General features: G+C 38.8%; 1 pseudogene; it reads left to right on the top strand.

Annotated features, from left to right (window-relative positions):
• Window positions 1–25,722, top strand: part of LOC149193703 (chromatin-remodeling ATPase INO80 pseudogene) — a 51,040-nt pseudogene extending 25,318 nt beyond the window's left edge.
• The last annotated feature ends 371 nt before the right edge of the window (window positions 25,723–26,093 follow it).

Below are 26,093 nucleotides of genomic sequence, written 5' to 3'. Positions count from 1 at the left end.
ATTTATGTGATAGTAGCTCAGCTGAAGATAAAGCCAAGTTAGCAGAATTCTATTTAGACAACCTGGCACTTCCTAACATATATCTATGGGTTCCAAACACTGCATTAGGAGACCTACAACTCATGGTTATGGCTTCTTGGTTGAGCCATGAGGAAAAGACAGCAGCAGAAATTCAGAAGATTATGGCCAGGGAACTAAGTGAGCCCCTCATGATAAGGGCTGAACCATTGGATCTCATATATACCCACCAGCACCTTGTAAAAATTCCTCAGGTTTCCCCTGACTATGTTGAAAGGCAAGCACAAGCTATTGCTCACTTTGAAGATATGGAGAGACTGTTTGGTGATAACTGCCTTCATGCTTGCATAAGAAGATGGAATACATTGTCCCATAGCCTAAAGATAAGGGAGTATCACTCCCAAACCAGAATGAGGGAAGTTATGAGGAGAGTGCCCCTATACAAACAATCAATGCAAAACTTGAAATTCAACTGGATTGGTCTTAAGTTCAGTCCTCCATTACTGCTAGGACTATTGGAAAGGGTTAAGGAGGAGGAATAACAGAAACAATGGGAGGAAGTGGACATGAAAGAAGGTTTTTATGATAGAGAAAAGGACATCACCTCAGAGGCCTGGGATGTCGACGAAGTTGTTAAAGCTATCAAAGATGAAGAACTGGATTAGTTGCTCAGAGAATGAGCAACACATTCAGCAGGGGGGTGATGATGAACCCCAGAAATGGGTAACTATATGGGCTCATTCCTCCTATTATTTTCATTTAATCCACCATTCTCCATAGTCTTGTGCATGTTTTTAAAATATATTTATGTCAATAGAGTGAATGGGGATAGTCACTTTGCCACATAGCCTAATGAGTGTTTATTGCAAATTTTTGGACATTTTTGGACCAAGACTAGGCATTTATGAGCAAATTGGTAGCCAAACTCAAGGAAACATGGCTGAGGACTTATAGGAAGGGTGTCTCCTTCATTAATAACCCCTTCCTCAAGTTCTCCATCAACAACTCAGAGTACAAGATCCCATAAATGATGATTCCAAGGGGCAGCCAAGCAGGTCTAGTGAAGTTGTCGTTATCTGCAGCTTTAAGCAGTCAAGTTCCTAAAGTTTAGGAGGACTATTGGGAGTCCTCACTTGTATAAACAAGAATGCTTCAAGCCTCAGTAGGTTAGCCATTTGATAGTCTATTTTCATACTTTAGTGTAGCCTTATACTCAGCTCATTTTTTAGCTCTTTTTGCAGACAGTTTAGTGATGTAACTATTATTTTTTGATCAATGAAGATGAATCTAGCTTTGAACCAACATGTTTAACTATTTGTAGAGCAATAATCAAGGACTCATTTTCTGCCACATTGTTTGTTGCCTTGAACTCTAATTTAAAGGAAAAGGGGAACATATTACCTCCAGGTGCAATTAAAAGAAAACCAGCACCTGTTCCTTCCTTCGAATAAGCTCCATCAAAGAAACATTTCCACTCCTTCAGTTTGTGGCTCTGTAATTACATTGGCTTAAGCGAGCTGCTTCTGATTATCTTCAACCAGCTCTGCATTATCATGCAGTGTGAAACAAACAAAGTCATCCTTCTCCTGGCTATATACAAGTGAATTACTTGCTCCAACTTTTGTAATTGTTTTTACAAATCTAGTTTCTCTGCATAATCTCCTCTCATCCCCGCTAAAAATTGGTATAATAGAATATGTAAAGTCTAGTTTCAAAACACCACCCAATCTAGCCCTCGAAGACCTAGATAGAAGCATTCCAAATATAGTAGGGATATCAGCTACTACTACATCCATGACCAAGCTTCTAGCGGGGATTTAGGCATTTGACATTGCGAGATCCTTAATGACCCCAAGACACTTGACTTTGTTCGAATCAAAAGAATACAAGCCCCTATAGGGTTTGGTAACTTGTAGATTTATTTGCTTCATTACTGACAAAGGCACAAGATTATGTGAAGCTCCCAAATCAAACATACAATTATGTAAGAGGAAATCATGGACCAATAAGGAAATGTAAAAAGGCGGTATTGAAGAGTCTATTTCCTCAACATGTGGACCAAAAACCACTACTAGTTTGTCTTCTTACAGATTTACAATGTCATTTATAATCTCATTTTCTTTCAACCTAACAAAGTCAGCATCTCCTTTTGATAAATAGGTATTATTGTCAATTCTATAAGAGGAACCTAAATTCTTACCTTTTCCAACTCCTTAGTAAGACTAAATAAGTGACCCTGTTTAGTTGTCCTTTTGTTGTCCTCTTGACTTTTTTTCATGATTGGAATTGTTTGAGGAATTGAAACAAGTTTCTCCAAAGGAATTTTTTCACCTTGATCTTGAGAAGACTCACCTTGAAGTATTTGTGTCTTGCCATTTACATTCTGTTGCTGCTTTCCTTTATTCACTTGTTTTGCAGGCTCAGATTCTTATGGAGTCGCCTTTGGTGAGGAAGTTGAAACTTCTGCTCACTTTCATTTTCTTGATTTCTTGATCTTTTCCTTGATCTCAAGTCATATTTCTTATGTAGTCCAGCCTGCATAAAATCAGAGAATTACTTCCAATATTAATCAATTTTATTTTCATCATGAATAGCATATGTTTCATCATCTTATTACTCTTCTTCTCCAATACCAAATTCATCTTCATCTACTGCATATAATGTAGAAATTTTATCTTCAAGTTTTTGTTGTTCTTCACCAGGATCTACTTCTATACATAACAGTGCTTGAATTATATTTTGATCTTTTCTTTATTTCTTCAAGATTTGCAAAGGTTGTCTTCTGTATTGCGGATTAAAGTTCTTATTATACTGTGTTTGCTTCTGAAAATTATTATTTTCTAACTCTAATTTATTTAGCTTATCTGACAAAGTTTTAATTACATTACACATATCCTCCAATGCTTGACTTTGAGAGGATCCCATCTTTGCCTTTCCCTTGTCTTGGATAAGTTGTTTCTTCAGTGCTTTCCTACATCCACCATATTTTCTTCTATCTCTAATGCATCTGTTTGGATTTGATCAAGGGTTGGAGATATTATTTCCTTAATGTGAATCCAAAATTTGATTCAAAATCCCCTGCAAAAGTTATTTTTTCACCAACAGGAGGAGGCTTAATCTCCACTGGAAGACTATTATACAATTTGTTAAACCTTCTGACAAATTTGGCCACAGTTTCATCAGAATTTTTCTTTATGGCATTAAAATCTGCTAATGAATACCCATGATCTCTTTTTTCTCCTCATTTCTGAATGAACAAATGCTCCATCTCTTCCCAAGAAGGAATAGAATTACTGGGAAGTCCTTTAAACCATTTCCTTACTTCTGCATCCAATGACTGAACAAAAAGTCTTAGAACAACATCTACATTCTCAACATTTTTTTCTGCAATGTTGCAAAATACTGACACATGATTCTCTGTAGTTTGTTCATCTTCCCCTATAAAATGAGGAATAATTTTGAGGTATTCCTGTGGCATTTTATTTAACGGTTGTGGCAATTGAAGAGGTGCATACCTATTCATCAAGAATGAAAGTACTGTCATGTTTATTGAACTTTGATTACCAACAAATGCAGAACCTAACTTAGAAGTAAATGGAGTGTGCAGAGGTGGTAATCTGGATATTGGTTTAGGATGAATAATTATAGTAGGTAAATGAAAAGTAACGAACTGTAAAGACTGCTCTTGATAGTTAGGTTTATGAAATGAAGATGATGAAAAATATCACTCTTTATCAGATGAATGTTCGAGTAAGTTACTACCTGATACAGACAATGTGGGGATGGGTGTAATTGGGATCTTAGACTTTTTAGCCCTTCTAGAAACTAGCCTTTCAAGATCTGAAAGAGCTTGATCCTTTTGTTGTGAAGTGTTTGATCTTGTATGGGGTCTCCTTGAAGCTAGAGTTATTGCTTTGATTCAAAACAACCGAATATTTCCTCCTCACTGAACAACCAAAGAAAATAGTGAAAACCTAGGGAAAAGTGTTCTTGTCTTCTCTCCCTGACAATAGCTCCAATTAATGTTGTACCTCAAGAAACCAATTTCCTGGTTGTGGAGAAATTGTGCTTAAGAAATTAATGATTATTGTTTGTTGTCACTTATTTTTCACTTCATTGTTTGTTGTATTCTTAAATTAAGGACCCAGAAAACTTGGTCTTTATCCCTTAATACATATGTGATGAGAAAATCTTAGAATTCCATTTGTTTCTAGATATAAATGATGAATGAAGAAAGCTTGAAGGAGAACTTAAAGATAATATGTTGCTTAAAACAAAACCTACTATACGTCGCTTAGAATAATTATGAAAATGAGAATTGAATTATAGAAAATATGCTGCTTGACACAAAAACTATTATCTGCGACCCTTGGAGAAGTTAAAGATAATATGTTGCCTTACACAGAAACTATTATCTATAACTTAGAAATGAAGGTGAAAACATCAAGTATAGGAGTGGTCTTTTAAGGGATTTTAACTTTATCTACATAAGAAAATAAAGACCTGCAACTTCATTACTATACTTGAAAGAGGAAAACATAAGATGACACATGACAGAGAAGTTAAAAAATTATACCCAACAATTCATGGAAACTTTTGATTCTTTTAGTAATCAATAGCTATATCAGGAATACAGTGGCTTAGTCTCCAGGTTCTCCAAAATTCAAACCCTTTCTCTGTAAATCTTCCTCCTTTTATACATTTGTGAAACAGTTGCTGATCTCTGAAACTGTCAAACTACTAAATTGTTTCCCTAACTATCAGAATTAAAAACTATTACAAAATTTTATAGAGGGTAAAAGACACCTCAAAGAACATGAAATAATAGGAAAATAACTGAATTTATAAGAGGACGATAATTGTTGGCTTGCTCTATTAATCATTTCTCGAGTTCCTCTGTATATGCCTTAATGATATTTAATTTGTTTCAACCATAATAAATGTGTTTGACTTGTGTAAACCTAGGCTTCCACATGTATCGGGCGCATTTCAGTTGGCCAAAACACAAAAGAACCACACCAATTACCTTCCTTTAAATTCCTCTCTAACACTGATTTTTCCCTTTACACAGCAAAATCAATGCAAACCTTTGATTAATATGGAACTAAAAAAGAATTAATTTTGCCTCATAAAGCCATCGAATCTGCCCTTTCAATGCTCCACTAACTTTCCATTGCAAATCACAATTAGATTTCAATTGGTGTATCAATCCAAAACTTAACGATACATGATATAATGGATGCGCAGGAAAATTAAGCATAATATATGTAATATTGGGTCTGGGCTATCACAAATCACAATCAACGTGTTATCTCAAAATCAGGCCCTGGAAGGCTGCAGACCAGGAAGACTTCAAGTAACTATTTCAAACCGACTTTAGGCTGAGGCTTAGCCTCCTCAACCTGAGAGGGCTCTCTCTTGATGGATTAATGATTTTGATTAAAGATAAGATGGCTAACTCTTATAGAACAACTGTGAAAAATATGAATGGTGGAAACACATTAAACAAAACTATCCATTGGGCTTATGGAGTCAACAACACCTCAATATAACAATGAACTCAACCCTACATGGAAGTCAGGGCATTCAGCATTTAAACATTCAGAACATAAACTCATATGGGACCACACAGTTTATAAATGTATACAGGAATTCAGAGCACATTCAGTGAATTCTGAGTGATTATACATCCATACCACTGTAAGAATTAAGGAAAGGACAACATCACATATTCTGAACATAAAAAATCCTTCATGAATCCTGAGAAGTAAATTCAAGCATGTATTACTGAAAATGAGTCTTACATAGGCCAAATACAAGCTTTTCCATAAAAATTTCCAACCCTGATTACATTGCTGTTTCAGCTATATATAGAGCTCTTATTCTAACTGATCGAGATTCCTCCTCCAGCATGAGGGGAATTCGAAAACTACTTCTATTACTGACAACTCTTAAACTCTAACTACTTAATAAATACAACAAAGTGTTGACTGGAGTTTTTAGAGATCTAAATCAAGTAGGATTCTAACACCGTGTTATGCTAATAATAGCCTTGATTACAATGGTTCTCGTTCTTTGACATCTGCTCCTCTTTAGTTTGGCTGTAATGGATGTTCAAGGCTCCATGTTCGATCTTCAATGACACATCTTTTCCATTGCCCTGAAACATAGGAAACTACCCCTGTTTGTCGGTCCTTGGTTTGCCTCAAAATGTTCGAATCCAAAGAAGCATGCCTTTATCCTTTAATTACCCAAAATAGAGCAGACTGCCACGTCCTTGATGTGCTGTCCACCGTTTTCATGTACCTGTGTGATGACAAAACCTTTCAAAAAGATTTGCCGCTTTGTCAATCATAATTGATCAACTGAATTGTAACATGCAGCTACAGCAGTTTCGTAGCGCGCTACGAAACTGCTGTGTAATTTCAAAAACACAGTCTTAGACTCTACTCTGTTTGTATACCTTATCTTCAATTTCATTGCCTGAAAAAGGAGCACCAGATTTGTCTTGTCTTTTAATATCTGAATCAGAAGTGACACAGCTACCATTGCCAAAAACCTGTTCAAGTAGATTGAAAAGGTCCTTATCATGCTTGTTGAATTCTTGGATATCACTCTGCTTAATACTCAAGTACCTGCACTTCATGCTCCTAAACTTTTGAAACAGCTTATTTGTTGATAGATAGTGCCCAATCTCCTCTTTAAATTTTCTAGTCACTTCAGTCCAAAACGCTTGATGCTTGGAAAAAGACATTACATCTTTTAAAGATGTCACACCATGTGCACCACGATTTATACCATCTTGTACAACAGAAGCAATACAAATTTCATCTTTCAATACCCATTTCAACCTCTTACCACCAGACCTAGATGCTAAACTATCCAAACCAACTTCTTTTCTGATGCTTCCAGCATATGCCTCGTGTGCCTTTTTTAAACCATTCAGGTTGTTCATCAAGTTTACGCAAACTTGCTTTGCCTTTCTTTCTTTGGGCATCAACCGTCTTTCAGCTTGGGCGTAAAATCTCAGAAAACAGAATATCCAGTACAATGAGAATATCCCTAAAAACTGAGCTCAAGATTGTTTACAAGGAATAGTTTCAGACTGCCCCAAATTCAAAGAATAGAAGCAAAACCTAGAAGAACATTTCCCCGATTGCTCTGATACTATTTTGAAAAGCTTGATTGAACGACCAAAACCGCAGAGTAAAATTCAACTGCAAACATGTACCAGTACCAAGACACCTAACGACCTAATGATGAGGTTAAGCGGTCGGATATGATAGACGAAGTGTATAGGCTGACAACTGTTGATGGATTTTGATGGATATGACAGTTGTGAAATATTTGCTATGGATTCAAACAAATCCCCAATTTCGTAGCGCAGCCAGTGCAAAATATGAATTATGCGCTACGAAATCACCTAAAACATGCTGCGCTGCGAAACCACCTAGACAATATTGGCTTTGAAACGAGTTTGGACATATGATATCCATGTGAGATGTGAGACCAATGATAGACTAAGATAGAGAATTGACCCCTTTATACATACCAACAATACTCTTAACAAGACTCCTATCATACTATTTAGACTCCTTAAATAAAACAATAGAAATGACTTGACCAACACTGACTTACAACTTTGAAACCATACAAGTTGTCCAAATTGTTTTTGAAATTTTTTCAGTGATAACAGTGGCTCCACTTGGGATAGTGTGCTCCTGTAGTACACTAAGAACTCGCAGGTCCAGTGCTTTATCCTCTTTTAATAAATGGAAATTTGTTAGACAAGCATCCCCTTTAAGCTTCTCGGGCCTTCACCTCGGCCTTAAGCTTGATGATCACTGTAGGAGAAAGAAATCTACATCTACTGAAAAAAATGCTCAGTCAACCTTGAGCTTATTTGCATTTTCCTACCTACCTACCCTAACAATTCAAATTTCTTTCAGCTCAATCAATGTGAAATTTCCAATGTAGCCAATCATTTGTCTTATCTGATATTTGAGTTTTTTTACTGCATCGGAGTTCAGAGTAACTATGATATTGTGATGACCACTGCCACTGAAATTGCCTCTGATCTTCATAGAAAAGCTGAAACACTGGAGAGTAAAACTCTTCCATGTATTTAGCTATAGGATCCCAGAATACATGATCAGCTTGATGATTCTTGTAACTTTCTGGGTGTGCAAACTGATCTTCAACAACAGTGTACAGTTCCTCAATCGTGAAAGAGAAAGGAAGCAACACTCTCTCCTTGTGTTCTGCCATAGAAAGCTTATGAAAATAATGATCATGATTATGAAAACTATATGCCTGAATTTGACCTTGTAAACCTTCAATGTCTTTCTCAATATCTTTAGCAACTTCATCCAAAAATTTCATCTTATCCTCTGCCTTACACTCAAATGATTTTAGATACGAGGACAAGGACAAAGAAAAATTTTCATTTGTTTCTCCATTACTATGATCATTATTCCATTGTTTGAAACCTTGAATTGAAGGAGAGTTTGCCACCACATCTGATCTATCTATCCATTCCTCCAAAAACATAAGCCAAAAGTCTTCAAATGACTTAATGGATTTGGTAGGAAAGCTTTCAATCCACTGTTTACATTTCCCTTGAAATGAATCATAGAACAACATAATGCAAACATCCTCATGTTTAACTCTAAGAAGCTCAGTAAAATCACAGAAATCTGATATATGCTTCAAAGTTAAACTCAAATCTTCTCCATTGAATTTTGGACCATTCCTTAGAAAATATGCATCCTTGGGAAAATGATTTGGGAAACCATGAATTCCTGAAAAATTTATGCATGCATACCTTGAAATAAGAATGGTAGCATCTGGGTCCTTCATAACTCCAGTGGAATCACCATGAATGTATGAATTTCGAATTCTTCAACAATGGAGTCGCCAAGGTAGATTTGCAGCCTCAAAAAGTCTTCTGAGCTCCTGCTACCTTCAGAAGTTCAGCCTCTTGATTTCGGGAATGATTAATCTTCAGGCTCCCGGCAGACGCACCAAAATGTTATCTCAAAATCAGGCCCTGGAAGGCTGCAGACCAGGAAGACTTCAAGTAACTATTTCAAACTGACTTTAGGCTGAGGCTTAGCCTCCTCAACCTGAGAGGGCTCTCTCTTGATGGATTAATGATTTTGATTAAAGATAAGATGGCTAACTCTTATAGAACAACTGTGAAAAATATGAATGGTGGAAACACATTAAACAAAACTATCCATTGGGCTTATGGAGTCAACAACACCTCAATATAACAATGAACTCAACCCTACATGGAAGTCAGGGCATTCAGTATTTAAACATTCAGAGCATAAACTCATATGGGACCACATAGTTTATAAATGTATACAAGAAGTCAGAGCACATTCAGTGGATTCTGAGTGATTATACATCCATACCACTGTAAGAATTAAGGAAAGGACAACATCACATATTCTGAACATAAAAAATCCTTCATGAATCCTGAGAAGTAAAGTCAAGCATGTATTACTGAAAATGAGTCTTACATAGGCCAAATACAAGCTTTTCCATAAAAATTTCCAACCCTGATTACATTGCTGTTTCAGCTATATATAGAGCTCTTATTCTAACTGATCGAGATTCCTCCTCCAGCATGAGGGGAATTTGAAAACTACTTCTATTACTGACAACTCTTAAACTCTAACTACTTAATAAATACAACAAAGTGTTGACTGGAGTTTTTAGAGATCTAAATCAAGTAGGATTCTAACACCGTGTTATGCTAATAATAGCCTTGATTACAATGGTTCTCGTTCTTTGACATCTGCTCCTCTTTAGTTTGGTTGTAATGGATGTTCAAGGCTCCATGGTCGATCTTCAATGACACATCTTTTCCATTGCCCTGAAACATAGGAAACTACCCCTGTTTGTCGGTCCTTGGTTTGCCTCAAAATGTTTGAATCGAAAGAAGCATGCCTTTATCCTTTAATTACCCAAAATAGAGCAGACTGCCACGTCCTTGATGTGCTGTCCACCGTTTTCATGTACCTGTGTGATTACAAAACCTTTCAAAAAGATTTGCCGCTTTGTCAATCATAATTGATCAACTGAATTGTAACATGCAGCTACAGCAGTTTCGTAGCGCGCTACAAAACTGCTGTGTAATTTCAAAAACACAGTCTTAGACTCTACTCTGTTTGTATACCTTATCTTCAATTTCATTGCTTGAAAAAGGAGCACCAGATTTGTCTTGTCTTTTAATATCTGAATCAGAAGTGACACAGCTACCATTGCCAAAAACCTGTTCAAGTAGATTGAAAAGGTCCTTATCATGCTTGTTGAATTCTTGGATATCACTCTGCTTAATACTCAAGTACCTGTACTTCATGCTCCTAAACTTTTGAAACAGCTTATCTGTTGATAGATAGTGCCCAATCTCCTCTTTAAATTTTCTAGTCACTTCAGTCCAAAACGCTTGATGCTTGGAAAAAGACATTGCATCTTTTAAAGATGTCACACCATGTGCACCACGATTTATACCATCTTGTACAGCAGAAGCAATACAAATTTCATCTTTCAATACCCATTTCAACCTCTTACCACCAGACCCAGATGCTAAACTATCCAAACCAACTTCTTTTCTGATGCTTCCAGCATATGCCTCGTGTGCCTCTTTTAAACCATTCAGGTTGTTCATCAAGTTTACGCAAACTTGCTTTGCCTTTCTTTCTTTGGGCATCAACCGTCTTTCAGCTGGGCGTAAAATCTCAGAAAACAGAATATCCAGTACAATGAGAATATCCCTAAAAACTGAGCTCAAGATTGTTTACAAGGAATAGTTTCAGACTGCCCCAAATTCAAAGAATAGAAGAAAAACCTAGAAGAACATTTCCCCCATTCCTCTGATACTATTTTGGAATGCCTGATTGAACGACCAAAACCGCAGAGCAAAATTCAACTGCAAACATGTACCAGTACCAAGACACCTAACGACCTAATGATGAGGTTAAGCGGTCGGATATGATAGACGAAGTGTATAGGCTGACAACTGTTGATGGATTTTGATGGATATGACAGTTGTGAAATATTTGCTATGGATTCAAACAAATCCCCAATTTCGTAGCGCAGCCAGTGCAAAATATGAATTATGCGCTATGAAATCACCTAAAACATGCTGTGCTGCGAAACCACCTAGACAATATTGGCTTTGAAATGAGTTTGGACATATGATATCCATGTGAGATGTGAGACCAATGATAGACTAAGACAGAGAATTGACCCCTTTATACATACCAACAATACTCTTAACAAGACTCCTATCATACTATTTAGACTCCTTAAATAAAACAATAGAAATGACTTGACCAACACTGACTTACAACTTTGAAACCATACAAGTTGTCCAAATTGTTTTTGAAATTTTTTCAGTGATAACACAACGGAACCCATATACCCAAACCTTAATGATTTTAGATACAACGGACCCACCGAAATTATAAAACACTTATAATTCTTCATAAACCTTAGTTTAATCTTTCATTAATCCTTCATTAATTCTTCAATCGGGACTCTATACTCAGCCCTTCATTAAACTCCACCCAATCTTTAATTCCACACATATATAGCCAAATCCACTCTATAACTATGGTTATTTGCCTTTTCCTTGGTTCTCGCACATTACTTGATGCTTCCCTTTATCACAATATCACATTATCGCATCAAGCCATTACATTCCTCCTTTTCCTCTCGCATGCGATATGCGACTACAACTGGACTTCAAATAACTTAAAGTCACACCTATAAACTCTTCAGTTTTTCCCTTCCAATTCCTTTATTGCAACCTTTCTCCACCATCGATCTTGTCGTCGATCTGACGGCTGATGTCTTTTTCCAATCACCAAACTAGCTCGATGATTTTGTGACTGTTGATCTAGATCCGCGTGATCTGATGGTCCAAAACGATGTCGGGTGGAACACTTACACAAGTTTTAATGCCTTTTTGGACCCGATGGGAATTATAAATTCTCAACCTATAAAGGTTAGGGCCTGGCTTTTGAATTAACGAGCGTGCATCTTCTAACCCGATATCCATCGATTTCACCCATCTGTAGATCTGACAATCCAAATCGATTCCTGACTTTCTCCTTTCACTAGTGCTAGATTGAATCTTTGTCATTCATTTCTTAGCTCTATCTTATGACTTAATCCTCGTTGCTCATCGTGAACAAATCTTGTCCATTGATCTTCTAAATCCAACAGCTCTTGTGTGTTTATTATTCATCTCTTCCCTACTCCCATACTTGGGTTTTTACGTTGTTCTTTAATGTCTCCTCTATGTTTCAGGTTTCTTCAATGTTTTGGGTCTTCCGCTATGTAATTATCACTTCTTCCTCTTGCTTTTATATTTTTTGAAATATTTTCAAGTTCTTGAATGAAAAATGAATACTACAAGCAACAAAACACATGTTACAACACATACAACCAAGACTTCCGCTAGCCGTGATAGTAGAACATTACAGTCACTGGTGCCTGCTACTCAAAATTGATATACTAACTCTGCATCATGGAGAAGCCAAGGCTCGTTACAATACACTCTAAGCTTTCTCTAAGTTATCCTATAGAAAGCTTGGCTCCCAAAAGCCTCTACAATGAGTTATGAGGTTCTATAAATAGAAAAGGGTGGGGTGACCCTTGACATTCCCTTTTGTGACTCTTCACCTACCCTCATGACTCTTCAACTACTACATGACTATTACATTCTACTATTGATAGTTGGTCTTTCACTTTTATAACATGTTTACATTACAATATGCACATGCACCCATGTTAGACAAAAGTAGGCTTGAGTATGCCATGTAAGACATCACTAAGACTCACACAGTTTTGGGAAGACTAACTCTTCGACATACTCGTGACAATTGGCAGTGAAAAACTGATGCCAAGCATGGTAGTCCGTTATGGTGTCTATGTGCTCCATGGTGACATCCTTCTGAAAGAAACTCTTGCCTCCATTGCATCTGGGTACACTGATTTGTAACCTCTATCCAACTCGTCAGATTACTGTGCATCAAATGTCTTGAGTGTAGTCGGATCAACAACATACTGATGCATAGTGTTTGCGCTCATCTACAAGTCTACACTAGTGGCTACACACATCAACTGAGCAAAGTACATGTCTAGCTCCAGTCAGACTTGGTTCTTTGACTTCACTTTGGTGAGTATGCCAATGGATGGGATCGCATGCATGTGCATAATGGCATCCATGATCCTGAATGCCTATGCATACGAATCTTGCAAACTAGTGATGAACTGTGGGAGTTTCTCATAGTTCTTGATATGACTCCAGATGCATGCCTTAAACTCTACCTCCTTTTGCTTCATCATATTTGGCAAGTGCAATGGGGCTCCTTCATACCTCATTATCCATATTTGCATGTGATCAACAACAGTGTGTAGATCTAACAAGATGCATGCTCTCCTAGCACAACACTACTTCCAACCATTGATATGGACAACTAACTTATGCACGGTGATGAATCTAAAGTACAACTTCCACATGACTGTCTTAGGAGATGATACTTCATCTAGTATCGCTCTACTCAACTCTGCTTTGGTGGATGTTGTAACCTTCTCTCCTCCCTGTTTTCCCACTTATAACTCCTTAGCCATGTGCTTGTTCTTAGCTATCAGGAGTCTAATCACTTGAGCTGGTGGCTTCGACATATGGTTTGGTAGCATCGACCAATGCATCTAGATGTCTGCGCACATCAGAAATGATCACTCGCTCTTCAAACTACACAAGAGATACATGGACATCTAGAGTAGGCACTTTGTGCGACTACATAACTCTGTGTTGTGATTCATTGAAAGATATGTTGTACATCTCTGCCTCCAAATTTTCTTCAAGGATTTCAGTGTCTCCTTGATCGCTTGGGACTTTCTCTGCTTCCAGATCTAGCGAAACTGATGGGGTGACCTCTTACTCTTGAGGCATGAGGTCAATATCTTGATCTGACTCTGGCTAAACCATATCTGTGTCCATATACTCTAGCATCTGTTCAGTCTATTGAGCAAAGTCCTTCTCCTGTGACTACTCACCCTATCTGCTCTATGCCAGCTGCTCGGATGAGTCAATAACCTATATGGGCATAATTTCATCAACATATGCATGTCGCACCTCCTACTGTTCTTGTTCCTGCTATCATTCCTTCTCTCTTCTGCATAGCTCCTGTTCTTCCCTGAATTGTTGCTTCAACTCCTGCAACTCCTTTTCTGCATCCTCCAGCTTTTGTTTCTCCCGCGGCCTCTACACAATCCTTCTGTTGTGATGTCCCTCTTAGCCTCAATCTCCATAGTTTCTCTTAACACAACTGGATTTGCTTTGAACTTGCAACTTTTCTCTGCCTTTGTGTTGTCAACAACATTCCTCTTGTCTTTGTCACATGCAGGTCTACTACCCTTTGTTATTGCTAATGATACTTCTCTCTAAGATGTTGTTGCCTTATGAGTTACTAACCACTCTACAACTATGATGATCGGTTCATTTAGCCTTGAGAAGTTATATCAATATCTCCATGGGTCTTCCTTAGGCCAATGACACTCCCCGTGGATCCAAGGATGTTTCACTCTCACATAGTGGTCCTTCACTAAGAAATGTAGGTCATATGATTGAAACTTTTCATGTCGAAGGTGAATCTCTTGAATTCCTCCATCTCGACCTCAACATGCTTGAGATTCCAGATCTCATACAACCCGATCCGCAAAGGAAGAGTGGGCCAAAGTGCCTTCTTCTTCCTATGTAGTCTAGATGAAAACCCTGTCAAGATGTGATATGAAACTTCTTGCATGATGACCTTTTCCATGGAAAACTTAGGTAAAACATGTGGAGCCTTCTCCGCATTGTACATTCGGATGAAGGTGCCAAGGGGTGAGGCATACCAATCTATTATGTCAATCAATGCCTCCATTGTTGCCTGCGACATGCAAGGTGGATCCTGCTCAAAGATCATCTTTTACACTGGGGTGACGAAGTGGTCTGATAATTGTATGATAACTCCACGAAAGCTGCATTCAGATAACAACCAAAAATAAGTGTGCATAGAGGTTTCTGAAGGTGTCCATGCCCAACCCAAGCCTAGGAACCGTTGATGGGCACAAACTGCATCAAGTATGTAAGCGGACATGTATAACTTTGCTAGCTGACCCTTGGGCAAATGTCGGGCTTCTGTCACCTATTACTTCAACCTGAGAGCCAACATGTCAGACCAATTGAAAGGTATTCCTTTGATTTCTAGTTGATGCAACACAATCACCCAACTTTGTGGGAATGTTTATGTGTTCTCTTAGCCGTATAAGTGGCATGAAAAGATGACCAAGAGCTGATATGAAATCCATAGTATCCTTGTCCTTTAGACTTGGTTGGGTGTTGTCCTGAACTTGGATGACTCTTTCACCCAACTCCGCAAGATTTCTATTGAGTTTGCACTGCTACTAGGTTTGGTGAAGGGTGTATCCATGGTGATCACCGACTGCGGCAACTGATACATCTCTGAAAGTCCTTCACCCTGAAGGTAGCAAGTTGTGTTCCACTGGCACTGCTCAACACCATTGTCTTTGGATCAATATGTGAGACAATATAGTGGATCATGTCCACATATGGAAATGTGGGATACTTGCATGCAATCCGATATAAGGCAGTATTGTGAATGTTAAAATAGACCCTGCAATCTTCCAGATTCTCCTCAAATGTGCCAGAAAATGTGTCATTGATGTCCTGCCATTTCATCTTGATATCCTCATCTATAAACAACTTATTGTCTTCATAGATAGGCAAGCTCATAGACACTTGCTAAATTGCATCTACAATTGCACTCACGATGGTGTCCTTTGACCCTGCTCTCCTGAAGGCCATTGTACCCATACTGTTGAGATGTAGACAAAAAAATGTGATACTTGAGAGATAGAAACACTCATGGCAAGCACAATTTCAGTTGAAAACCAAAAGAAACTTAAGGACTGACATGCAACACACCTAGGTGATTGACTGGAAAGATTACACAATTTTCACTGGGAGGCTGGGAGACTGACTGCTGGTATGAACTGTCAGTGGGCTAACTGACTACTAGAACTATGAAATGCACAGTCCATCTTGGCTTGCTGAGGACTAAAGCTATGCAATGCGCAGTTTCAATCAACAATTACTTCAACCCAGGAAAATGCATCTGCGCAATTTCGGGGGCCAATAGGGAATTTCCTCTCAAGATTCTGTAGAAAGAGCATAGAGGCCAGTGTTGGGCCAACTTTGCATAATTTCTAGGAGGAAGGCAGAGCCTTCATTCTCAGAAATGCATAGTGCAAGTCGGGCAAGGCAAGGTTTGGGCCAAGGCAGACCAAACCCACCGACAGGTGACTGAAAACATGTAAAGGCTGAATGCATGTGTGAAGCTAAGTGCAGACAAGAGTGAATGATCATGCATGCAATCAGTCAGTGTAGGATTCAAAAATAGGAAAACAAGTAAGTGTTGAGATTGCAACAAGATGATGGAGCTTAGTGAAAAGAGTCGCCTTCACTAAGTGGGCCCGCAGCCTATTTTTGGCGCAAGTCTATTTTTAGACTATGTCTATTTTTAGACATATGGATCATGTCTATGGATTGCAGGTTGCTGTTTATGGATGATTGATCAAGTTGGGAAAAAATAGATGGACTTCTATTTTTGATGAAAGTGTGAGTGATCACAGTGTGAGTGATCACAGTCTATTTTTAGATTGGCTGTCAAAAATAGAAAAGTCAAATATTATTATCTCACAATAATATTTGGACTATAAACTTAATATTATTCTCTTGGAGCACTTGAGTTTGAGCTACAGAGGTGGCACATGCAGCTGTCAGAAGGAAATACGCTTTTCTTATGATTCAATTGAGTTGTTGCATGCATGACTTCAGTTAGAACTCAATCAGTTGAGTTTGGTGGAGTTGATTGTGGAGTTGATGGAGTTGTGTTCAGTTTAGCTTTGTTAAACTGGTTGTATTTAGTCTAACTGGCAAATAGACTAGAGATGAGTTGGGTGAATTAGTTATTAATTAATTCACAAGTTATTAACTCATAATACAACTAATGAATACATCAGTTAACTCAGTTGCATGTCAGTGCATGTTCAGTTCAACAGGGACAGGTGGTAGAGAATCAGATTGCTATCAGTTGTGACTATAGTTGTGCACCAGATCTTGCACAATCAAGGGATTGAGTATGCCAATGAGTTTGCTCACGTATTTGCCCACATTATAGCTTGTGCTCACGTCCAAAAAAGAGTGAGTGACTATTTTGCAGGTGAAAAACGAGTTTGGTGAGCCATTCTCATCAGTTCTTGAGCAGGTATTGAGCAGTGGAGGCAGGCAAACAGTGGAAGAGATTTGGAGATCAGATCTGAGCTGTATTGTGTGTAACAGAGGTGGAGATACTTGTGAGAAGTATTATGCTGTGTAATGTTACATGACTCAATCATTAATATACAGATAGTTGGGGTTTTTAGCGAGATGCTTTCCCCGGGATACATACTATGTTAATGTGTGAATGCTCTTGATGTTTTATTGTTATTGATGCTGCTATATTGATGATCAACGTAGAGGAGCTTATGTATTGTGTATGTTTTCCGCAATAGTACATGATAAAGATAATCTCCATTGAATATGTGTTAAATTATTCAAAATTTTCTACATGGTATCAGAGCGAGCTAGATAATTGTAGAAAAAGTTTCTACATGGTATCGGAGCTGTTGATTTGTAGAAGAGATTTTTACAGGATATCAAGCGAGGATTGATCATCGGATCTATTATTCAGAAAGTGTTTACATTTTATTTCTTCAGGCAGAGTCTGTAATCGGGCCAGGTAGCCTCTGGATTCATCCTTCCTTTGGAAGGTGAGATATCTGGTGAATGACCATACAGTCAATCTCTGTACGAGAAATATTGTGTTCTCACGAATCTTAGATCAAAAGCAGTTGAGTTGGTAGCTGGTGGAATTCGAATTTGCAGCAGTGTTGTTGAAATGTCTTTCAACGGATTGCGAATGTTATTCCAAAGCAAGAGCGACCTGGCGCTCAAGGATAAACTCAGTAACAATAAGTATGAGAATGGATCTTCATCAAAGGTATCTAATGAAGATAATTGCGCTTTGGCTGCCAAAGCAAAGAAGGGGAAGAACAAGAAAGCTTCTCATTCCGGTGCGAAAGGCAAGAAGCAGGATATGTCCAAGGTGAAGTGTTTTCACTGTCACCAGCACGGACACTATGCCACTAATTGTCCGCAGAAGAAGAAGAACAAGCAGGCTGCTAGATCTTCAGTAGGAGAGGCTCTAGCCTCACAGTTTGAGCTTGATTTTTCATTGATCGCATGCTTGGTTTCAAGTGTGATGGGATTAGTGTGGTTCTCGGACAGTGGTGCGTCTTTTCACATGACGGGAGATAGAGATTTGTTCTTTGATCTGGAGGACAAAGATCTTGGAGTGCACATCGAGATGGGCGATGATGGTAGATACAATGCGACCGGTATCGGTACCATTTCCTTTGAGAGGGAGTCTGGTAAACCCTTCGTATTGAAGGAAGTCATGCATGTTCCAGGATTGACGAAGAATCTCATCTCAGTGGCGATGTTAGAAGACAAGGGGTATGATGTTGTTTTCAGCAAGGGAAAGGCTTTCCTGCGCAGCAAGACAACTGGTGAGACCCAGAAGATAGGGGTTCGAGTGAGGAACCTTTATTAGTTGCATGTAGATGGATGCGCAGTAATGGCAGGCAAGGCAGAAGGATTGGTGAGCCGGGATGATGGCGAGTTGTGGCACAGGAGATTGGGTCACCTTCACCATGGAGCCTTGAAGATACTGCAGCAGATCACTACAGGGCTTCCTAAAGGCACACTTGCGCAGTCAGACCAGTGCAAGGGGTGTACTTTGGGGAAGTTTGTGAAAGCCACCTTTCATGAGAAGGATAGTCACGCCACGACGATCCTTGAGAGAATTCACACAGACGTGTGTGGACCTTTCTCAGTTGCTTTGACAGCAAAACACAGGTATTATGTGATTTTTGTTGATGATTTCTCTCGTAAGTGCTGGATCTTCTTCATGCAGAAGAAGAGTGAGACATATTCAAAGTTCTGTGAATTCAAAGCACTGGTCGAGAAGGAGTTAGGGAAGAAGGTGAAGGCTCTTAGGAGCAATAATGGTGGTGAATACATCTCGGACGAGTTCAAGGATTTCTGCAAGACAGAAGGGATTCGTAGAGAGCTCATATCTCCCCATAACCCACAACAGAACGGGGTAGCTGAGCGGAAGAACAGAACGATTGTGGGTGCTGCACGGGCAATGTTGCATGACCAGGGCCTACCCCTTCACTTGTGGGTGGAAGCATGCAATACAGCAGTTTATGTGCAGAACCGTTGTCCTCATAGGATACTTGGCATGAGTACACCCGAGGAGGCTTATTCTGGTAAGAAGCCTGATCTTTCTCATTTGAGGATTTTTGGTGCTAACATTTACATGCATGTGACAAAGGATGCCAGGAAGAAGTTGGAGCCGACCGCAGAGGTTGGGATATTTGTGGGGTACACTGATATGCCCCACAACTATCGTGTGTATTTGCCAGACAGTGGTAAAACTGTTGTGTGACGAGATATAAAATTTCAGGAGGAGAAAGCCATGAAGTGTTCGCTTGAGAGGGAGCTACACTTGCATGCAGATGAGGAGCTATTAGTTCCTAAGGATGAGCTTCAGGACGTGGATCAGCCACAGGACGAGGTTCATGGAGTGGAAGAGACCACTCATGCAGCGCCAACCATCAGAGGGCGAAAGCGCTTGACAGAAGCTGAGCGACTAGCTCAAGATGCAGAGAAAGTTGTAGGACCACCTACAGCCCAACGCAGGCAGAGACAGTCACCTGATCGGTACACTGGATACATGGCTCTTATGAGCAAGTGTGTTGTGACTGAGCCATCCTCTTTCGAGGAAGCTGTGGAGGATCCCGCATGGGTAGACGCCATGGTGGAAGAGTATGATTCTATTGTCAGAAACAGTGCATGGGAGATTGTTCCTAGACCGGAAGGGAAATCAGTGGTGGGTTAGAGATGGATCTACAAAGTTAAGCAGGCAGCTGACGGGAGTGTGGAGAAGTACAAGGCAAGATTTGTTACCCGAGGCTTTTCACAGATTGAGGGGATCGATTATGAGGAGACCTTTGCACTGTCGCAAGGTATTCTTCCATACGGACGATTCTTGCTCTCTCAGCGCAGATGGGATGGCACATTCATCAGATGGATGTGAAGACTGCGTTCCTCAATGGAGTCATTGAGGAGGAGGTGTACATTGAGCAACCCGAAGGCTTTGAAGTCTTCAGCAGCGAGTCGCATGTGTGCAGGCTCAAGAGAGCGCTGTATGGGTTGAAGTAAGCACCACGTGCTTGGTACACACGGATAGACAGCTATTTCACAGGACTTGGATTCTCCAAGAGCGAGGCAGATCCGAACCTATACCAGATTGTGGTGGGGGGTAAGTTGCTTATAATTGTACTGTATGTTGATGATTTGATTCTAACGGGTGATGAGCTGTTGATACTGTCATGCAAGAAGGATCTTGCTACAGAGTTTGAGATGAAGGATTTGGGCCTCCTTCACTATTTCCTAGGATTGGAAATATGGCAGCGCAGTGGTGGACTGTTTGTTTCTCAGGGCAAGTATGCTCGGGAGATACTGGAGAAGTTCAACATGCATGGCTGCAAGCCTGTTGATACTCCTCTTCCTGGAGGTTGGAGGAAGGAGGATGCCACTTTGGGAGAAGAAGTGGATGCCACTGTTTATCGACAGTTGGTGGGGTCGCTGATGTATTTGGTCAATACACGACCTGATATATGCTATGCAGTTAACCAGCTTTCACAAGCTATGGTTAAGCCTACCAAGCTCTTCTGGAAGGCGGGCAAGCATGTATTGCGCTACTTGAGAGGCACATCGGGATATGGTTTGTGGTACAAACAGGAGGATGAGGTGAAGCTATGTGGCTTCACGGATGCAGATTGGGCAGGGAGCCCAACAGAAAGAAAGAGCACATCAAGAGGGGTCTTCAGTATTGGATCGACAGCAGTTTCTTGGTACAGCAGGAAACAGATATCCGTGGCACTCAGTTCAGCGGAGGCCGAGTATATGGCAGCAAGTTTGGCTGCATGCGAGGCTATATGGATGAGGAAGATCCTGGTTGGTTTGTTCGGTTCTCATTTGGATCCTACTGTGATTTACTGTGATAACCAGAGTTGCATTAAACTCTCGGCTAATCCTGTATTTCATGATAGAGCTAAATATATTGACATCAGGTACCATCATATTAGAGATTGTGTGCAGCGAAGGATCATGTTACTTTCGTACATTCCAACGGAGGATCAGGATGCTGATATTCTGACGAAGGCTCTCACCAGGAGCAAATTCGAGTACCACCGAGGCAGGATAGGGGTTGCTGATAATCCATATCTTTTCGAGAGGGAGTGTTGAGATTGCAACAAGATGATGGAGCTTAGTGAAAAGAGTCGCCTTCACTAAGTGGGCCCGCAGGCTATTTTTGGCAGAAGTCTATTTTTAGACTATGTCTATTTTTAGACATATGGATCATGTCTATGGATTGCAGGTTGCTGTTTATGGATGATTGATCAAGTTGGGAAAAAATAGATGGACTTCTATTTTTGATGAAAGTGTGAGTGATCAAAGTCTATTTTTAGACTGGCTGTCAAAAATAGAAAAGTCAAATATTATTATCTCACAATAATATTTGGACTATAAACTTAATCTTATTCTCTTGGAGCACTTCAGTTTGAGCTACAGAGGTGGCACATGCAGCTGTCAGAAGGAAATACGCTTTTCTTATGAGTCAGTTGAGTTGTTGCATGCATGACTTCAGTTAGAACTCAATCAGTTGAGTTTGGTGGAGTTGATTGTGGAGTTGATGGAGTTGTGTTCAATTTAGCTTTGTTAAACTGGTTGTATTTAGTCTAACTGGCAAATAGACTAGAGATGAGTTGGGTGAATTAGTTATTAATTAATTCACAAGTTATTAACTCATAATACAACTGAATACATCAGTTAACTCAGTTGCATGTCAGTGCATGTTCAGTTCAACAGGGACAGGTGGTAGAGAATCAGATTGCTATCAGTTGTGACTATAGTTGTGCACCAGATCTTGCACAATCAAGGGATTGAGTATGCCAATGAGTTTGCTCACGTATTTTCCCACATTATAGCTTGTGATCACGTCCAAAAAAGAGTGAGTGACTATTTTGCAGGTGAAAAATGAGTTTGGTGAGCCATTCTCATCAGTTCTTGAGCAGGTATTGAGCAGTGGAGGCAGGCAAGCAGTGGAAGAGATTTGGAGATCAGATATGAGCTGTATTGTGTGTAACAGAGATGGAGATACTTGTGAGAAGTATTATGCTGTGTAATGTTACATGACTCAATCATTAATATACAGATAGTTGGGGTTTTTAGCGAGATGCTTTCCCCGAGATACATACTGTGTTAATGTGTGAATGCTCTTGATGTTTTATTGTTATTGATGCTGCTATATTGATGATCAACGTAGAGGAGTTTATGTATTGTGTATGTTTTCCGCAATAGTACATGATCAGGATAATCTCCATTGAATATGTGTTAAATTATTCAAAATTTTCTACAGTAAGTGTGTGAAGCAAGTCACCGCAATGATGACCATTAATGCATAAACAATGTCATACATGCGATAGTAGTGATATGCAATGAAAAACTTGAAACAATACTTCCACAAGATAACATGCATTAAAACAATAAAAAACATTCAAAAAAACCAAGAAGGCAACACTCACACAAACTAAAATACAAAAAGAAACAGAAAAGAAACAAAAGACATGAAAAGCTGACTTACCTAGAAAAATTTGAGTTGAATGTGCTGAATGCTCCTAGATGTGATGTGGGATGCTAGAGCTCTAATATTGATGTGAAGAATGAGATTTGAAGCATTGAATAAATAGTTTTGATAAGATCGAGGTTTATGATGCGCATGCCATAAATCTAGGACAAAGCGACACTTGGCAAGACATTTCTAAAACATATTTTGCATGTAACTTCCAGCTCCTAAAAATGGATCACTAAAATCTAAGCATGATTTTTTCTCTTTTCCTTTTTTTTTCTTTTTTGGGAAAAGGAACCCATGCATGAAAATCAAGATTTCTCAGTCCTGGAGGGAACAGTGAACTTAGGAACACAAGCAATAACCTACAAGCCTTGGAGTGGCTTTTTCATAGTTTCTGGGTTGAGTTAGTTTGGCTGTCCTTGAGGCTTTACCCAATTTCTAGACTGAAGCCCTCGTTGTCAGCTAGAATTGTGTAATTTTTTAGAGAAATTTGAGTGATGGGCTACTCTACACAATTTCTAGAGGGAAGGATGCCTGGCTATTCTGCACATTTCTAGAGAGCAACACATAGCCTAGATGGATTGCGCAATTTTGGAGAGGAAGGTTGGGTCCCCTCCAGATTTGCACAATTTTCTAGGTGAGCATAACAAGTAGAAAATGACCAAACTCTGGAATGTCAGCCCATGATGGGAGGAAAATAAGTTGACAAACACAAGCTGAAAAGCCACTGAAACTCAACTGAATCATATATAAGTAGATAGTATAAAACATGATGCTAAGGATGGTTGATAGGGAGGCTGCAAAATGAAGCTAAGGAAAAATTTTGGAGGGTGGCTGTAGCTGCTACATTAAATTCAAAAAATATACGGTGGAAAACGCTCTTGGGTTTCAACTGTTGAAATAGTATTTTTCTTACTCGAACACCTATTCAAAATAACATGGTATAACTTTGGACACTACTTGATTTTATCATGCCAAAGTTGTTTGATAGCCATGAGAAATTAAATGAATGGTTCTCCAAAGGCATAAAAAATCATGCAAATCATGGAGGCACATTGCATGAACACCAACTTAATCAACTACATGTTGTCCAAGAAAGATGTGATCATCGAAATGACCAATAAAAAGGAAGTAACTATGAACTGCACATTCAGCTCTCACAATATGCCTTTTATGAGGCTATCAAGAATAATATTTATGTAGCCAAATTAATTGATAGTTCCCGAGGTTATATAAACTACAAAAATTTAAAAACCTCATGAACATTTTTATCTAGTTGTGGAAGGTATGCAATGATCTAGAGTTATTTGAAAGGAATGAAGGGTGCATGTTTATGTACTTCAGGTAAATTGGGAATTCTATTTTACCAACACCTTTTGATGAACTGGAAGATATAAACTATGTTGGAAGTCGAAATATTATCTCATACAAGATTCCCAAGCTAGTTTATAGAGAAGGTATTAAGAGCCAACCCATGTTCTATTCTGGACTAGTTCAGGGGTTTCGATAGAGATGTTTGAACAACTTGTTTAATGTCTATTCGCCTGAAAATATTCATTCATCAATTTTTACATCGAAATCATAAGGGGAATCTATTTTTCCTGCTAAAAGTGGCACATTTGGATTTTCTCAAATGATTGACCTATTGCCAGTTGTGGTTTTTTTTCTTGGTATATGTTCAGTTGTGGAGTGGCTACTTTATTTTTTATTGAAATGGGATCATTGATTTTTAGATGAAATTACTGAAGGTTTCATGGAAAGTGAGAAGGATATCTTGCAGTATGATCAGATTGAAGAAGACAAAGTAAGAGTTGTTAGTAGATTGTTGATGTTGCCAACACGTGCATAGTCAATATTTTGAAGAAGAAAGTGTGCTACTAGTCCTAGAAATGTACAATATGAAGGATTAGTCATCTCCCATCAAAACCATTGTATTAATAATATTGGATTGTTAAAATATGTTTATTCATTCATTATGCTAATACAAGCTCCGTCGATTGATGTCATATACTCGAACAGGGTTTTTTCATATCAAGATGCGAAAGAACTTCATCATCCTTTGATGAAAAAGCTACTAGTTGGTTTTTCTTGTACATCCGAGTTCAATGGTCCTACAAAACCTCGGGATCCTCATTATTTGATTAAAGAAATAGACTCATATTTATTTTCTGAACAACCAGTTCTTCAACTTATAAACAGAATATTCAAATCTTCACCTCCTTTGCAAAGCTTTGATCTTACAAAAATTCCTATAGATTCTGGGAAGCTACAAACATTAGACGCTTTGTTGAAATGCCTCCATGCTAAAAACCATTGAATTCTTTTATTTCCTCAAATCACTAAAATGCTCAATATTCTTGAGGACTGCATGAATTATAAGAAGTAAAAATATCTTTGTTTGGATGGATGTTCAACCATAATGGATCGTGATGAAATGGTTAGGGACTTCCAAAACAAGAAAGATATATTTGTCTTTTTGTTGACCACAAGAGTTAGGGGCTTGGGAATCAATCTCACAGTTGTTGATACTGTTATATTTTATGAAAGTGATTGGAATCTAACTTTGGACTTAAAGGCCATGGACAGGGCACATCAACATGGACAAATGAAGGAAGTCATAGTGTACACACTGATTTGGAATGAGACTGTTGAATATAAAATTTTGCAAAGAGATAGTAAAAGGAATAATGTTCAACAACTTGTTATGATGGGGGGTCATGCACAAGATGATTTAATGCATGGTGAAGATGTTTCCTTCTTTTTGGATGATGCTCAACTTGAGCAGAATATAAAGGAACAAGGGCCTACATAGGGTAAGGATAGGTAGAGAAAGAGAAAGGGCATGTCCAACACAACACAAACTATTCAAATAAATGTTGAAGGTGATTCTTATTTAGAGGATTCTCAAGTAGTATGAAAGAATTCTATTGAAATAGATAATAGAAAGGTAGGAACTAGAAAGAGAAAATTTAATTCAGAGAGGAAGCCATCTCCAAAACCTAAAAATGCATAGAAAACTATGAAGGATTAATAGGTACCTCTAAAAAAATTTATCCTAAATATTTGAGAAGAAATAGTGATTCTAAACAGAAAGGAAGACCTAGGAAGCAAATCAAGAAGAGTGCAAATGATTTCTCACAACCAGGCATACCTGGTGAGAAAGTTGGAGAGTCTGTAGAATCC

This window comes from Pinus tabuliformis, chromosome 2_2 (assembly GCF_031772625.1).
Source record: "Pinus tabuliformis cultivar Carrire ecotype Pingquan chromosome 2_2, CPIR1, whole genome shotgun sequence".
Taxonomy (NCBI): domain Eukaryota; kingdom Viridiplantae; phylum Streptophyta; class Pinopsida; order Pinales; family Pinaceae; genus Pinus; species Pinus tabuliformis.
Note: the sequence above shows the minus strand (reverse complement) of the source record. Positions and strands in the feature narration are given on the sequence as shown.